We start from the raw sequence: 17,552 nt of genomic DNA on the forward strand, positions 1-17,552 counted from the left end.
TCTGTGGTTCAGGAGTGGCTTAACAAGTGGAATACGACAACTGTAGCCAAATTCTTTGACACGTCTGTGTGTGGTGGCTCTTGATGCCTTGACCCCAGCCTCAGTCCATTCCTTTTGAAGTTCACTCAAATTCTTGAATCGATTTTGCTTGACAATCCTCATAAGGCTGCGGTTCTCTCGGTTGGTTGTGTATCTTTTTCTTCCACACTTTTTCCTTCCACTCAACTTTCTGTTAACATGCTTGGATACAGCACTCTGTGAACAGCCAGCTTCTTTGGCAATTAATGTTTGTGGCTTACTCTCCTCATGAAGGGTGTCAATGATTGTCTTCTGGACAACTGTCAGATCAGCAGTCTTCCCCATGATTGTGTAGCCGAGTGAACCAAACTGAGAGACCATTTTGAAGGCTCAGGAAACCTTTGCAGGTGTTTTGAGTTGATTAGCTGATTGGCATGTCACCATATTCTAATTTGTTGAGATAGTGAATTGGTGGGTTTTTGTTAAATGTGAGCCAAAATCATCACAATTAAAAGAACCAAAGACTTAAACTACTTCAGTCTGTGTGCATTGAATTTATTTAATACACGAGTTTCACAATTTGAGTTGAATTACTGAAATAAATTAACTTTTCCACGACATTCTAATTTATTGAGATGCACCTGTATACCAGGCTAGCAAACAGTGTAACAAAATGACCTCAGGTATCAAGCACTAGTTTCGACAACATTGTCTTGCCTCCTTTGAAGTTGCAGTGAAAAAGGCTATGTGTTGTTTTTATTCCACTACAGTGACTGTGTTAGCTAAACTCACTGTTAAATCAGATAGATTACGCAAGCTAGATTGGATGCGCTAGAAACATAGCATACTGAGGTTGTTAAATGCAACAAGAACAGCAAAAACATGACAATACAAAACAATTGCACATGGTTTTTTATTTATTTATTTATTTTCAATTAAAATGTATTTATTATATAATATCCATGGCAGCCCGTTTCCGCCACTGTATAAAAAAAAAAGAGATAATTGTGAGTTTTATCTCACAATTCTGATTTTTTTTCTCTCACCATTGTAAGATATAAACTTGCAATTGCATAGAGTCAGAATTGTGAGTTAAATAATTAGCTATATAATTAGCTATAAGGAGTTATATAATTAGAAATTCTGACTTTTTCTGACAAATGAGAGTGTATCTCGCAATTCTGACTTTATAACATGCAATTGCGAATTTATATCTCACAGTTCTGAGAAAAAAAATGTCAGAATTGCGAGTTTATATTATGAAATTTTGAGAAAAATGTCAGAATTGCGAGTTTATATTATGAAATTTTGAGAAAAAAGTCAGAATTGTAAGATAAGTCGCAATTACCTTTTTTATTTTTTATTCAGTGGCGAAAATGGACTTCCATAAATATCAGTCAATATTAATTAAACTCTGCGGACCCGGATACGGGTCCAAAATGACGTTAAAAATGTTTATGCTTCATTTACATGTGCCATTTTGTATATTACTACTTAGAAAAACATAAAAATGAAACATAATTCAATTAATAATCAATTAAAGTGCTTATGGCACAGAGTAATATAGGATTGTGGGGTTAATGTGTTTTATAAAGCCTGTTTTTGCAAAGGAAACTCACAATGACACATTTCGATGCAGAAATAGACATTCTGACTCGCTTCACAAATAATGTAGTAACTCCTGTTTAGAAGCTGTTATTTGAAAGATTATTTTTTCTGGTACTTTTTGGCATCTAGTGGCATCAAACAAAGTAAATTGCAGAGAGTTGTGCCTAATAGAACCTGAATTACAGATTTTCAAAAAAATACTTAGTTTTAAAACTCCAAAAGCGCCTATGTTTTTTTTGTGTTTATAGTAATATTTGAAAAGTATATAATGTTATTTATAAAGAATTACACTCATATTTTGTAGTTCAAAGGGTTTTCTTTACAATTAAACCATTTTTTTTCATTTCCTCCATTGTATGTGTGCAGGGTAAACATTTGAATTTGAGTATGTTAAATTTAGGCGAAAATACCAAAAAACGCCCCGAGCTTAATTAATATATAAGCTATTAGCTAAAAGTTGTATAATATGTACATTTTCCCTTTTTTCATTTTTTTACTTTTTTCCCATGTTGTGTACTAATAAGTTTAAACTTCGGTCAAATTGATTCGTGATTCATGTATAAAGTTGATATATTTATTTATAAGGGATAGTGCTAAGAAGAAGTGGATCACCTAAGCAGAAAAAAAGCAGCCACTAAAAGTGGACACCCAGCAACATTTCTAAAGCCATACAAATATGCAGGGACCCTGGAATTTATGATCACACACCTTCAGTACAGGGAGTGAGCTCATTCTCAATAATCATAACTTTACTTTTGCATCATTTTTTTTTGCTTTTTTATTTAAGGAGTTTTATACGTTATTTTGCATGAAGACAATGCATGAAGCCAGTGGATCCTCTTTGGCCAGTGAATTTGAGCACACATTCTTATAAGCTTCCACTTACTGTTTCTTAACAAACATAAGATTTGTTTAGGTCCTTTCCAGGGAAGGGGCGCATTATATTCTGTGACAGTGGGAAGGTCTCATGAGCCACAATCACACGGGGGATTGGTTTTGAGAATCCAGGCAGTGGTCTTGGTTGAGGGATTGCCAAGTTGTCACTTTTTATTGTTTTCTGTTACGATCTTTACAGTTCCAGGGGTTGGAACGTAACAGTTAGTTATCAATATTGCTGTGATAGTGGAGATTGTAGAAATAACCAGGCACAAATAGCGTTTAACCCAATTAAATGGTTTTAATTTCCTCAAGCCGAAGCCACTAAACAGTGTGTGAGCTATATACAATGCATGATTTAGAAAACAAAAGAAAAAAGAAAACATTAAACTAAGGGGAAAAAGGAACGAGGGTGGCGCCAAATCAACAAAAGAAATAAACCAAAAATAGTTCCTAAACTAAGTTCCAAAAAAACCTCTAACTTAACTAACCAAAGAAGAATGCAGAAAACAAACCCGAAATCTTCGGCGTATGCGACGCCACAACTAAATTACACTAACTACAAAACAAAAATACAAAGAAGGCGCTCACCTCTTACCTAGTGTGTCTAACACTTGTTAACTGCGGGCAATATGTATCCTAGGTCGCGCGATACCCTAATCTGTTCCCCATTCCCCCAGTAAACGAAGAGAACAGTTAACTCTTATCAACGCTCAACTCAGGATCTAGCTAGTGCAAAAAAAAACAAGCATTAGGGTCACACATTCACAACAGAAGAATACAAACTCTAAACACAAGTCTCAACTCAAAACACCTGTACACACACACTGCTACTCAGCGCGGCACGCCGAGAGACCTTTAACCAGCAGGGTGACACCGGATTGGCTACAGGGACGACGCCCTTAATGATGATCGACAGCCGCCTCCTCCATCCAGCAGAGACCTGAGAGCAAAGACGACAGATTAGAGAGCAGAGTGATAGAGATGGAAGAGGGAGGGAAAAAGAGAAAAAAAAAAACGCAGCACGTAACACTCCCGCCCACAAGAACAAACTATATGCAATTACATATATTTGTTTTAACTATTTGAAGCTTAACATAATTACACTCTAGATAGAGCATCAGCGATCACATTCTCCAAACCTTTCTTGTGCTTGATTACTAAATTATAACCTTGCACAATCAGAGACCAACGCATTAAGCGTTGATTTTGGTTGTACATACGTGACAGAAAAACCAGAGGATTATGATCTGTGAACACAATAACTGGATAGCTACTAGACCCAATATATACATCAAAATATTGGCGAGCCATAAGCAATGCTAACGCTTCTTTCTCGATTGTCGAATAATTGACTTGATGTTTGTTGAACTTGCGCGAAAAGTAGCAGACAAGATGATCAATTCCCTCCTTATCCTCCTGCAACAGCACAGCCCCGGCACCAACCGCACTAGCATCTACTTCTAATTTGAACTTGGAAGCGAGATTAGGTGCCATCAAGACAGGATCGTTACACAGCAAAGACATTCATCAGACCACAAAAACTGACACGATGGACTAAGGAGCGACGTTAAAGGCTGAACAATGATAGAAAAGTTCTTACAGAAGCTACGATAATAGCCAGCCATGCCTAGAAATCTGCGAAGTTCTCGTCGAGTAGTTGGACTTGGAAATTCAGCAATGGCTGTTACCTTTGCTTCTAACGGGCGCACTTGACCTTGACCTACTTCTTTACCAAGATAGGTAATAGTTGCTTGACCGAATTCACACTTTGCCAAGTTCAAAGTCAAAGAAGCGTTAGTGAGACGCTCAAATACAGTCCGTAACAGAGAAACATGTTCTGACCAGTCAGTAGAATACACCACTAGATCATCCAGATAAGCATTACAGTTTGAAACCCCTGAAAGCACAATGTTAATGAGTCGCTGAAAAGTAGCGGGCGCGTTGCGCATCCCGAAAGCCATAATAGAATACTGTAAAAAACTATCGGGAGTCACAAAGGCTGAAATATCAGAGGCGCGAGAGGTAAGGGGCACCTGCCAGTATCCTTTTAATAAGTCTAATTTACTGACATATCGAGCGGAACCAAGGTTGTCAACGCAAGGTTGGTAACTGCGTTTACTTTTCGGTAGTCAGTACAAAATCGAGTGGTGCCATCACTCTTCGGGACTAGTAAGCACAGCGAACTCCAGGGACTACAGCTAGGCTTAGCAAGTCCATGCTCAAGCAAATAATCAACCTCACCTCGCATGACAGCTCTCTTTGCGACATTCACACGGTATGCATGCTGCTTGATCGGAGCAGCATCGCCCACATTAATATCATGCTGCAAAACTGTGGTACAAGAAGGTACATCATTAAACAAAGGAGGAAAGTCATTGATCAGGTGTATGATATCACCCCTTTGTTGTCCAGATAAATGAGGAAGATGAGATGGTAAGTCACTTAAGACTTCAGAATTCTTAAATCTAGCACATTGTTGAAGAGTATGACGGGACACCACACCATCATCCTCAGCATCAACATCACAAGCAATATCAACATCACTACATGCTGTAGCTACAGAAACTGGAACAGGAGCAGCAACATCATCTGCAATTGAAACTTCCATTCGGGAAGATTCTCGGCTGTGATACGCCTTTAACATATTCACATGACACACACGAGACTTCCTTTTCCTGTCAGGAGTACGAACCACGTAATCAGTGTCACTCAACTTTCTCAGCACCTCATAAGGGCCGGAAAATCGTGCAGATAAGGCAGAACCAACAATAGGGAGCAACACCAACACTTGATCACCTTCTTTAAAACAGCGCTGAACAGATTTACGATCAAACCGGCCTTTCATATTTTCTTGAGCAGCAGTCAATGAATCCCCCGCCATAGAACAAGCTTTATGTAACCGTTCACGGAATTTACTGACGTAATCCAACAGGTTTATTTTAGGGCTAGAATCAGAAGACAGGATGTTCTCTTTGAACACTTTCAAAGGACCTCGGACAGTATGTCCAAACACAAGTTCGGCGGGACTAAATTCAAGACTTTCCTGCACGGCCTCTCTAACCGCAAACAAAAGTAACGGTACCCCCTCGTCCCAATCCTTACCAGTATCCCTGCAGTACTTCCTGAGCATCGCTTTCAACGTTTGGTGAAAACGTTCGAGCGCACCTTGGCTCTCTGGATGATAGGCGCTCGAAACTCGGTGAGAAATATTTAAAGTAGTCAAAACTTGTGAAAAGAGCTTAGAAAGGAAATTAGTGCCTTGATCGGTTTGCACAACTTTTGGTAAGCCAAACATAGAAAAAAATTTCACAAAGAGGAAGACAAATCAAAGTCACCTTTCTTACGAGCTTGAGCTCGCGTAACGGCGCAAGCGGGAAAAACTTCAGGGTACATCTTAGACAAATCATCGGGCTGGTCGAACAACACAGGATTATCAGAAACCTCCAATATGGGAAAAACCTTCCCACCAGCCAGATTGTTGCCGAGAATAAATTCTACCCCTTTCACAGGCAAACGTTCACGAAGCACTTTGAGCAAAGATGCCCTTATCACTGTTGGAGCCATGGCCACCAACATCTGCAAGTACTGATGATTGGATGAAAATTGCAGATGGATTCCAAGAAAGGTGGCAGTTCACAAACTGCACTGGAGCTCTAGATGATAAGCATGTGGTCATCCAGGTACCATCAAACTCTGGATCCACCTTTTATAATTACAAAGTTGGTTTCTCAATTGTTTTGATGGTACTGGTTGACCACAGGTATTGATTTACCATAATGGGCATGTACTGAGGCTGCAGTTTTTTTTTCTTCAAATTGTGTCACACATCTATTATTGTGGCTACAGTGGTATTTTTCTTGTCGATGTTGACTGAGAGGTGGTTCTCCATTTTGTCAGAGTGTGCAACTCTTCTCTCTAAGCCATCTCATCATTGTCAGTGATCAGGCCTTCCACCGTTGTGTTATCAGTGAATTTGACGATGACATGATTGGATCTGTGTGTAGCTGCACAATCATGGGTGTACAGGGAGTACAGGAGTGGGCTGAGAACACAGCCCTGAGGAGCACCAGTGTTGAAGATCAGTGTGGATGATGTATTGTTGCCCATTCTGACAACCTGACATGGACCAGGATCCATTGATCCAGCTGCACAGTGATCTGTTTAGGCCCAGAGCCTGGAGGTACTATGATACTATGGAATTGAATGCTAAACTGTAATCTACAAACAGCATTCTCACCAGGGACGATTCCTCCGAGGAGGCAAGGGAGGCAGTGTCTCCTCAAAAAATTGGATGAGAAAATAATCGATATTACAAAAATAAAACAACACAAATATTACTAAATATTACATTAAAAGTATAAAAGTCACTCGTTTTTATAAAGTAACACTGTCCAACAGCGACACCCGCAGGTGAAGTTACAGCGGAGGCTTGCCTCCCTTCATGCCATTGACTTTTAATAGAGACCACATAGCATGCTGTGGGTTTAGTGGGGGGTAATTAAGAATGAATGGGGAAAGTCATGTGAGAGGAGGCAATGCCTCCATTACGATATGATTGGATATGACTAGTTATGTTTGGCTGTGATTGGTTCATGTGATAAATCCCACCTCTTGTGTTTTGTGTGAGTTCACGAATCAGTATGAATGAACAATATAATGGCGTTAATGGGAAGACTAATTTTAAAAAGTAAGTAAACAACTCACACGTAGATATAACCACATTGTTACATCAAAATAAGACTTGAAATGGCCTGAAAACATGATCTGTGGCAGTTTCAGACAGCAACATAGTGTTGGCCCAGATCCGGACCACATCTGGCCCGCGTGAAATCCATTTGGGCCAGACGTGGGCCAGATCTGGGCTGACACTGGTTGCTGTCAGCTTGGTTACATTTGTAATAAATCTCTGTGTCTGTGAGCAATAGCCTATTTACCGAGCTTTGATGATTGATGATCCGAAAAATTCATAAATAGTTAAAAGTTAATTATTAAAAAGAATAGCTGTTCACAAACAAAATATATTGGTTACTGCCTTGAGTTATTATTTTGGAATAAACGTAAAATTCTTAAAAACACTAGCTTGATGTGATTCATACATGGCTTTATTATTATTTATTATTATGAATATTAAATAGAATATTCATTACATTGTTAATGTAAAAAAAATATATACCGGTATATATATATATTTTTTTTTCTTCTGATAAGGTTTTCTTGGTTTCTTTAACCAAGAACATGTGACTGGGACAGTACATTACATTTGATTTAAAAAAAAAAAACTTTGAAGACTGCCTCATTTTCAGAACACCACTGATTCTCACATACTGTAGTCTCTGATGAGATTCTCAAAACATTTGCTGAAGATGGGTGTCGTTCAAACACATGATTTTAGTTTTCTTTGGTATGGGCACAATGGTGGATTTTTTAAAGCGTGAGGGAACCACAGACAGAGAGAGGGAAAGGTTGAAGATGTGTGTGAAAACGACTGGCAAGTTGCCCACGCAAGCTCAGAGTACATGGCCTGCGATGCCATCTGGACTGCAGCCTTGCGGATATTCACCCGTCGGAAGGATCGTGTTACATCCACGACACAGACGGAGAGCATATTAACCGCTTCTGCATCAGCTCTCTCTGTCTGGGTGGTGTTGTGAGCCTCAAAACAAACATGAAAATGATTCAGCTCATCCGGGAGAGGGGCAACAATGGGGGAGGGATTTGAAGGCATCCCGGAAAGAAGAGTAGCAGTCCAAAACACTCACTACGTGTGTTAATGGTGATGTGAAAGTCCCCTGTTACAATAAACATTGCATCAGGATAATACGGTTTCCTTCTCGCTCAGGGGCGCTGGAAGATGCTTTCGGTTGGGGGTGCTGTGTGTGTCCGTGTTGAGGGGGGCGCTAGCGTCACGTGTTCATGAGGATTAGGCTAATCATCCCGTATAGAAAACATCACAAGTAAAATTAATCATGTTTATAAAGATAAACATGGGTTTATTATAGCCCACTTACAATTTACATTTCAGAGATCATTACAAATAAATTATTAAATGCTAAAACTGAATAAATTTAAATGAACAAGCCTGGCGTTGCTTTTGCAACCATGTGAAAATAGGGGGTGCTGCAGCCCCCTCAGCACCCCTACTTCCCGCGTCCCTGTTCTCGCTTGTCTTCCTTGAGTGCCTGGTCTGTGTTGGCTTGAGAGAGAATGTTAACAGCTGTGATTATGACCACTGTAAATTCCCTCGGTAGCCAGAATGGATAAAATATAGGAGATGCACGACCACAGTTTGTTGTCCAGAGACTGAACGTTAGTCAGCAGAATGGTTGGGGAGATGAGGTCAGAGGGGACGGCGTCTGAAGAGGATCTCTCTTCCTCGTTTTCCGCCTTTTCCGGCTGAGTTTCCTTTGGTCACAGCTGTGCAGCCAAGAAAGGGCTCTGATGCAGTGTGTGTAAGCAAAGAACCAGTCAAGAACTCAAATGTCTGGTTTGTGGTGTGCGACGAAGGAGCCAGTTTTGAACTCTTTCCCCACCAGCATTTTTTGAAAAAAGTTGCCAGCCACCGCCAGCATTTTAGATGATTTTCACTAAAATTGCATGGCCCCCAGAATATTTTGTTGTATGAATATCTGAACATGCAAAACACCAAAATAAAAAAACAGACCCTCTAGGAAAAAAAAAAAAAAAAAATTTTATTCTAGCTTCAAGCATTATTTTTTTATTAACACTTGAATGTAAGTAGGTTTCATTCAAAAAGACAACATTTTAAACAAAAAGCTGAGAAAATTGCATTTTTATCAAATACTACATCTGGATCATGTTCAGTAATATTATCAAAGCAAAGAGGCATGGGTTCCATCAACACTCCCAAAACCAACACGTTCTCACTCCCAACTCGTCAGATATTGATGCTTGGTCAGGACCCCTTGGCATCACTTTTTGATGCTCAAGGTACCCCTTTAGCATAATTTTTCAACGCACAGGGGTATCCTTTTAGCATCACTTTTCGACGTGCAGGGTCCTCCATTGTTTTCAGTTGTTTGTCTTAATTTATTGGTTTGCATGCATTTGTTAAAAAAAAAAAATAATAATAATTTTATATAAATGTATTCTTTCATTGGAGCACCTAACCCCACCCCTACCCTAAACCTACCCACTTCTGAACATTATAAAACAAGTAGCAGACAAATAAAAGTACAGTCAAAGGTATTTATTGCAAAAACGCACGTGACGAGAGTGATGATTTTATGGCTGATGTGTTTTAATCTATAGCTTGAGACGTGGGACAAAACAGGTCCAGCAATGGTAACTGCTATTAGCTTTAAAAAATAAAACATATTTTCAATTTTAAATGTCATGAGGGATTAATAATAGAATGTATTTAACACAATTATCACCTTCAATTTAATTTTCTCATTATTATACCAAATCTGTTTCTTAATGTCCTCTCTCTACAACTAAAACAGTGTGTCCACAGAGAAGGGTTCAAGCATTCGTATGCAATAAAATGGATAAAAATGTTTTTTTAATGATGAAAAATAGCTTGTTTTATCAAAAGCAACACTTAATAATATCTCCTATCAAAGCAAGGTTGTTTTTTTAATGACACATCTATGTTTCATAAGATTTTAAAGTTGCGTCCCCACTTTTTGTCAACACCGTCAGACATTCAATAAAATGTAATAAAATCAGGGAATATCAGGGGCAGCTGTCACTCTAAAGGACCCCCTTGCAACAGTTCACCTCTGCAGAGTACATCAGTGTCAGACAGGCTCTGCTAAGTTTTAGTTTTAGAATATTTTAAATCCTAATGTTAATATTTCCTTTGTCACAGCCATGATATGTCAACACCATCTTCCAATTTCTGAGGAAATTATTTGAAAAATTTAGAAGAAGGTTCCATTAGCATCTAGCATCAAGAGAAAAAAAGAAAATGGCTACTACATGAACTCCATTGGTTTTGTGAAAGAAATGCCAAATTTGTCAACACCGTCAGATGTCACCACCATAAGATTTTGTGTTCCAATGATATATCAAAATACTTAAATGTGACTTGAATAAAAGCTTTATAAACAATAACATACTCACTGTTTGTTGTTTGTTTTAATACAGTAATTGACTGATTCAATGTATTTGATAGTTAAAATGACTACAAATTCAGGTTTTCGTCACCACCGTCAGTTCTGTCACCTCCGTCAGTTGAATATTTTGATAATATCTCATTATGATATTTTATATTTGTTGTGGAATTGTTGGTCACATGTGAAAGTGTAATCTGTCTGCTAACACGAGAATGTGTTTTGAAATGTTAAAAACGTCTTGAATGCTATTAAAGATAAAGCTGAAATTATATTACACAGTCCAAGGTAAAAAGCACATTTTGTTAAAAAAAGATGGGAAAAGTTGGGAAGTTGTATCAAAGCATATCTCAGTAGCTTAGTACATATAAGATACATAAATGTAGTTTCATTTGTCTGAGTACAAGGTTTTATTTTTTCAATTTTGCACCCTGTTTTGTCCCACTTCTCAAGAATGGCTGAAAATAATGAACCACAGACTGTTTTTTTTTTTTTAGAGGGGAAATCCAAAGACCGTTTATTTATTTGTGTTACAAAACATATTTTCCTTATTCATATTGTTAATAAAAGTTAAAAGTTTAATATAAGTACATTTGTCATCTTACTGTTTTATTGTATAGCCTTTTGTATTATTAATAATAATAATAATGAGCCACAAACTAAGCATTCGTTAGAAGTAAGGGGGAAATCCAAAAACCTTTTATTTATTTGTTACAACGCGGGAATGTCTTATTCGTTCTGTTAATAAAAGTTTTATGTTTAATATAGGCCTAAGCTACTTTGTCGTTGTAGCATTGCTGTGTGTGGGATTTTTTTTTTCATTAAGAGTAATACTGAATCAACCTTAAGCATTAATTTTGTTCAAAGAATATGAAAGATCTAACGTTAAATATCAAAATAAGCGCTGTAAAAGCGAGAATGCAAGATTGTTATTATTATTGCTGCTGAGGTAATAGACGCTCTCGGTCTTTCTCGGTTGTATCTTTGCAATGGCTGTAGAAATGGCCGTTAATTCTTGATTTGGGTCCGGCACACACGTTACAGGTAATAATATGATCAAAAAGTCATGGCAACAAACGACTTCCTAAGTCAGTTTAAGTTGAAACGACTTTCACAATCAATTTAATTAAACTTAATTCATGTTTTACTTTTGCTTATTGTCACTGTAGGCTTAGGCTATTTTTTTCTATGAATTTGAATGAATATACAAATTAATAAAATTTGTTTTATTTATTTTTTGTTACAAAATTTTCATTCATTTATTTTTAACACACTAATTGGGAGTGAGAACGTGTTGCCAAAACTTGCACAGTCCTTTACCACTTCCTGGATGGACATTTCACTCCTAACATTAGACAGTTTTCATTTATATGCATGCGTGGTGGTGATGATTGCATTATTTTTCATATGTATATGCTTACATATGAGGTCACTTGTTTCTGTGTCTTCCTCGTTTGTGTTTTTGATCAACACATTCTAGACTCATTCAGGAGATGCGTAATAGTGCCCCCGAGCGTATAACAGCGAGAACGCGGAAACCCAGAAAATGCTGTGTTTGGCAGGAAAAGAGTTAAAAGCGCGTGCCTATCGTATATAGTTATACTAACAACATCCAGCACGAAAAACAGCAAAATGCCAAAGCTTATGTAAAAAAAAAAAAAAAAAAACATTTAACTTTAAAGCACAGGAGCTTGATTTGTTTTGCCAAAAGCATGTGATCTACTAAAAAAAAATTTAAAAAAATTAAAATTCAGGGTGCCATATATTCATATTTAAGGGACATAGGTTGCAGATTTAATTATATTATTTATCTATTATTAAATCTATTATTCCTAATAATGACAATCAGTGGCAGTTTGGTACGCTATATGTTATTAAGACCACTAGATGGCCACATTCTACACCACCAGTAATAACCAAAGTGGCCAAAACAGGAACTAAACACAAGGACATAAAAAGATTTGATGTGGTCATATTAAATTGGTCTCTGACAATTACATCCTTAAATTGACTTTATAAGTTGGTCAAGATGAGAAGGAAGACTTTAAGAGAGTCGTTTAAAACAATTATTATGTCAAAATTGACCAATATAAACAACAGAAATCAGAGCATTTAAAAATATATGCAAGAACAAATTATAGTCCAATTAATACACACAGAGAGCATAATACTCTCAATGCACAGGACAATTTAAAGTAAGTGGGCTATAATCTTGTTAGCACATCCTGCCTTGAGGTGTTACTTTTGTGGTTTCTTATTTGGACGAAGTGCAAAGCCAGTGAAACATTTCAGAGCTTCTCTCAACACTTTATTTAAAGCAAACTATTCCAAATTAATTAATTAATAACTGAGCACAAAATATGCATTAAGAAAAAATAAATATATGAACTAAAATGCAACTCCATATTCGAGTGCTTTTATTATCATTTCAAAGAGTGGCATCAAACACATGAAGCTGTCATGGTGACCAGATTCCACAGTAATTTCCTGTAAAAGCAGCTCTGCATTTATTTTTGCTGCAATAACATAGCAATGAACACGACTGGTTGACAATGCATTACACGTTTACACAATCTTTTACAAAGTATGCTATTAAGCAACAAATAAGGGCTACTCGTACTCTGTTTGTAAACAGACATCTGTTGAGTGCTAAGTTAACTACGCAAACATTTCATATTCAGTAAATCCAAGAAAATTGTCAGTTATATTCTAAAATTCATGTTGGGCTTCTGTTCCATGTAAATTAAACCCAGTGACCCTTACAGCTGAAACTGGGACATATTTACATTTTTGCCAGTTGTCAGGACACCGGGATACACCTTGTGAAAAAGGTACATCTGGTCAGCCTATTCAGGATCTATCAGTTGAAGCTGCAGTAGGTCAGTATCTTCGTCGTTGTGGGTGTTTGTTACTGCGATCAACAAAAAACTTAAATAGGCCTAAGAATGCTAAGAAAAAAACAGAACACATTAAGAACAACTTAACCAACAGTCATGCTACTGCAGCACATTTAATGGTAATAAGGTAGAACTCTAACTCACCTATGAACCCAATTACCAGAATAACACTGATCAGACCAAATATAACAGTAGCAGTCTGCCACAATGTCGGCTCTGTAGGCTGCACTACTACAGTGTGATTCTGACACACTGTAGGTTGAGTTGGGACTGTAAAGAAAATAGAAATATATACAAATGATGGTGTAAATGAATGTATATTAGTGTAATCAATGTAAGTTTTTTTATGAGCAAGATATTCTTATAAAGCAATAGGTGAAGTATCACTTACCAACGATCCATGTGGTCTGGTCTAGTCTGGTGCCATTGCTGAATTGTGCAGTTCTGTCTATGTTTGTACAGTAATAAACTCCTAACTCATCAATACTGACATTATTTATGAACAGATTATGTTTAGGCTGCACTGAATATTTTTGTTTGAATCTATTATTGAAGTAAAATGTTGCTGGTGGGTTTGAAAAAGAGCGTAATATCAGAACCGGAGGATCTGGTAAATTTAGTACCAACCATGTCACCTCCTTTAAGTCAAGACCACAGTTCATGGTCACATTTTGACCCAAATCTGTTAGCTGATTTGTTAAAATCTCTGCAACTTGACACCATGTAAGAAGATCTGTGAGAAAAAAATAATAATTAGGAGTGTTTCAATGAAAATGACTAAAATGCTAACCATCAAAACTCCATGTATTCATAACAGATATGCATATGAAAAGATTTTCGTAATTGCCACTCACAGAGCTGAAGCTGTAAGATCTTCAACATGATGCAGTCTTGCTTCACACTGCTCTTGAGATGAAACCTTGAGATGAAACCTGTAAGAGAGGTCTTTGAGCCACAACAAGCAGAGGAAGTCAAAGACGGCAGTATTAAAATAACTATTCCTGGCAGCATGGCTCTCTAAAGAACCTTTCCGTTATTTTTGTGAAGTGACGAGCCAAACAAGAAACTAAAGAAACTTCTGTGCAATGGAAACTTCTGTTCAGTGGAAAAGCTTTCACTGGGGTGGTACATGTAACATTTAAGTACTTACATTTACACTTTAGTTACTAATATGTAAGGTACTTTAAGGTACTAATATGCAGCCTTCAGAGGTAAATAAGGTGAAACTGATAGCTGTTGTACCTTTTTTGCTTGTATTGCATATAACATGGTATCTGTCCTGGACAGTAGTGAAGCACCACCTACTCGCTGCCCAGTCACTTAACATGTGATCATTATGGGACATATTATGAGTAAGTTCACCAAGAGCCTGTTCTGGATTCCGATTTTGATGACTAAATTTGGAATCCTATTACTGTCACGAAACACTCACAGACTCTATGAAAGATCCATGTGCAGCATTTAATAAGGAAATCCAAAAACATAATCCACATAAGACAAAAGGAAAAAAAAACATCACACAAGGTGAAAACAAACCGGAGACCAGCAAAAACACAGAGCACAGAGCAATTCTTCCACACCCAATTCTCAGTCAGCATGGTATATATGAAGAGTTTGTAGCACACAGCTTGGTTTTCTTGTGTGAACACGCGGCTTATGAGTTTTCTCATTAGCTGCGTGTTCGTGTCTTGTTTTGGTCAAGCACAGGGATTTTGTTTTGCTGGCCATGTGCTTGTGATTTTGTTTTGTGTGAGCACATGGCTTTTGTCTTTGTTTCCTGTGTGCCATGTGCTCTCATGTCAATTGTCTTTACCCCACCCATCTTGTTACCTGATTATTGGTTAATTTGCCCCACATGTGTTCCCTTGTTACCCTCCTCATTTGCTCCCTATTTATTCTCCTTGTGTTTGCAGTCCCGTGCCAGATCATTATCATCACATCAACATCGAATGTATCCTGTCGTGTTGTGTCCTGTCCTGATCCTGCCTTGCCAGCCTGTTTTTCCCCCACGGGGTAGTTTTTGTTGGGGATGTGCCAAATGAGGCTTTTGAAGCAGTGAGGCTTCGAAGCTTTTGACACAGTGCTCTACCCTGCCATCTGGTGGTCAATAAAAATTCTTACACCAACTGTATCATTTAGATGCTTTGTTCATTGGGATGTTATTGTAAGGTTTAATTTTCTAATTAATAAGCATATGTGTCAAAGCAAGGTGGCATGTGTGTGTGCAGCGATAGAGTTTCCCAAATTTATTGTATTTTGCACAATACAATGGCAATAAAGACTTTATTTTACAAATGCAGTTATTGCATTCAGTATATTCTGCAATAATTTTTCTCGCCAATGTGAGTTGTTGACAACAGAGGACGGCGTTTACAAGCAGCAAAAATGTTTGTGGTTAAGGAAGGACTTTTATCCTTTTTGGGAACAGTGGTTGAGCCCGCAAGGTGTTTTAATTTTCATTCAGTCAACAGACATTCGCATGTCAATGTTTTTAATAGTAGTACTATAATTAACAACGATACACCACGTAAAAACACTACATACATATAGGCATGCTGACTTATATAACTATAACATTGTACTAAATGGATCGCGGGTATGGGACAGCGCAATCGACGCGCTTTGTATTTGAGCCTAGCGTGACGTGTCAGTGAGGTAACGAAGCTTCGTTTTCACAGGTCACGTGACAGCCTCATTTCAAGCAATGCTCCGGAACACTATTTCGAATCATAATCGAATGCAACTCATCTGTGATTATGAACGCGAAATTGCAGTGATCTACGGCTCTGTGTATTAAATGCCGCTCCATCTGAAAGCACGTGATGGAGATTTACTATTAATCACAGAACTGGCTTTACTGATGAGATGCACATGACAATCACATGCGATTTATCGTGCAGCCCTAAGTTTGTTTGTTGATCACAAAGTACAAAATAGATGAGGAAAACTAGGATGCCGGGTGTATTCAAAGCTCCGCCATTACTGTCTAGAGTGCGTGGAATGGTGCGCTGTGATTGGTTGAGCGGATATATCACATTCTGCAGAAAAGGGAGACTGGCGTTTGTCGCGGTTTGGAAAGAAAGGGAGAAAACATGACAGAATAACTCGGCGGATATCGCATTTTGAGTAAAATTAAAAATGTACTTTTCAATACCGACCAGATACAATACTGATTTTGGCGGAAACACCATTTAAAAAATAAAAAGGCGTTTATCGCGTTTTGGAACCAAACTCTTCAAATACAGCTGAGCTAAAAAGTAATCACCCACAGCTGGAGGCAATGAGGCTTGATAGTCCAGGCAAAGGGTGATGGGAGTTGGTGTCCAATGCAAACACACTATAGTTCAAAAGAGTGCCCTCTGGTGGCTAACATGGGCACACCAACAGGCAGTTGTGACATGGAGCGGATTCCAGACGCTCCACCAAGAGTCAAAGAAATCCAGGACGGATGCGGAATGGAGGCAGACCAGGGGGAGGGATGGCAGGCCAGGCCCTTGTGGAAGAGGGCCTGGAGACAAAGGTAGGCCAGGGTGCCAAGGCGGAGCAGGCTGCCAGGGCAGGTCTGAAGACCACCACAGTAAGGCCGATGGGACCAAAGACCACCACGGTGGAGCTGATGGAGCTGAGGACCACTTCAGTGGAGCAGACGGAGCCGAAGATCCCCACAGTGGAGCAGATGACCACCAGGGTGGACCAGGCTGAACTGGAACAGAGAACATAGAGAGGTTAGTAGCAGCCTTGATGGCCGCAATAGGACAGGCGAACAGCTCAGCAACGGTCCCCTTGACCGTAATAGGGCACTGAGTGAATTCAGAGGCAGTCTTTGTGACCATAATAGGCAGGGCTAAGAGTTCATGATTGGCTTCTAGGGCCGAAACTGGCATGACGGGATTCATCGTCAGGATAGATGAAGAGTTCATAAGTGGACACCCCTGTATTCAGGTGTAAAGAAAGAGACACATTAAGAACAACTTCACCAATGGTTTATGCTGGTCCTTTTGCTGGTTTATGCTGGTCACGTGCTGGCAAAGGACCAGCATAAACCAGCAAAAGGACCAGCATAAACCAGCAAAGG

Source organism: Sinocyclocheilus anshuiensis, unplaced genomic scaffold (assembly GCF_001515605.1).
Source record: "Sinocyclocheilus anshuiensis isolate Anshui unplaced genomic scaffold, SAMN03320099.WGS_v1.1 scaffold338, whole genome shotgun sequence".
NCBI lineage: Eukaryota > Metazoa > Chordata > Actinopteri > Cypriniformes > Cyprinidae > Sinocyclocheilus > Sinocyclocheilus anshuiensis.